Source organism: Propithecus coquereli, unplaced genomic scaffold (genome assembly GCF_000956105.1).
Source record: "Propithecus coquereli isolate 6110/MARCELLA unplaced genomic scaffold, Pcoq_1.0 Scaffold282, whole genome shotgun sequence".
Lineage (NCBI taxonomy): Eukaryota > Metazoa > Chordata > Mammalia > Primates > Indriidae > Propithecus > Propithecus coquereli.
Window position 1 is genome coordinate 2,643,578 of NW_012148419.1, and position 1,245 is coordinate 2,644,822.

Below are 1,245 nucleotides of genomic sequence, written 5' to 3' on the forward strand. Positions count from 1 at the left end.
TAAAGGCAGGAAAACAAGTGAATAATATCCATAAAATGCTGAAAAAAAAAATGTGAACCTAGAATTCTATACCCAAGGGAATTTCTGCAAGAATGAAAATAAAATATATCATTTTAAAAAAAGGCTAGAAGAATTTAGCCCTGACATACCCACACTGAAAGGATTACTCATATCTTAGGCAGGAAGGAATTGTATCCATAAAGAAAGAGTGGCAGTAGTGAGCAAGGAAATTTGTAAATATGCAATTAGGTCTAAATAGGCATTGACTTTAAAATGAACAAATATATATGTATGCATGTGTGTGTTTTATTTGATTAATTGAAGGATATTTAAAAACAGTGTGTGATACTTCTACATTTTATTGAATGTCCAAGCCAGTGTGGTAAGAGTAATAAAAGGTTAAGGACTGGGAAGAAAGAAAGAAAACTACCATTATACAGACTATGTTATTATGTAAAAGTCTCATGAAAATTTATAGTGAAATTAATAGAATTAATGAGTATCCTGAATGTTTGCTATTTATAATATTGATATATAAAAGTCAGTTACATTCCTAATTATCTACCATAACAGAAAATGTAATTGTAAAAGATAGCATTTAAAATAAGAACAAAATTGCTAGATGCCTAGAAATACATCTAAAAGTGTACAGATGTGTATGAAACATTATGGAAAGACATAGGAGACCTAAATAAGTGGAGAGACTACATCATGCTTATGGATAGAAAAATTCAATATTATAAAATGTTGGATCCTGCCAAATTAATGCTAAAGTCATTGTAATCACAATCAAATCTCAACACAAAATCTGAATCTCAACACCCAGGATGTGTATGTGTGTGTCTGTGTGTGTTTGTGTGTGTGTGTGTGTGTGTGTGTACATAACTTCAGAACTGATTTTAACATTTAATAAAAAGCAAAGGAGCAAGAATTGCCCAGGAAATTTTTTAAAAGAAGGACAAGATGCAGAAAATCTCACTACTAGATTTTAATGCTTATTATTTTTGAAAAGCATGGTGTTAGTACAGGGATAGAAACGGACTAGAAAGCCCATATATGGCAACTTGATTTATGACTGAGGAAGCATTACAAAGCCATAGGGAAGGACAATTTAATTAAGAGTCCTGGGACTATTGGTTTTCTGTTTGGAAATAATACAATTTGATCCCCATTTTATACCACACATAAAAATCAATTCAAGGTGAATTAAGACAAAAATGTAAAAATAAAATCCTGAAAGCTGTA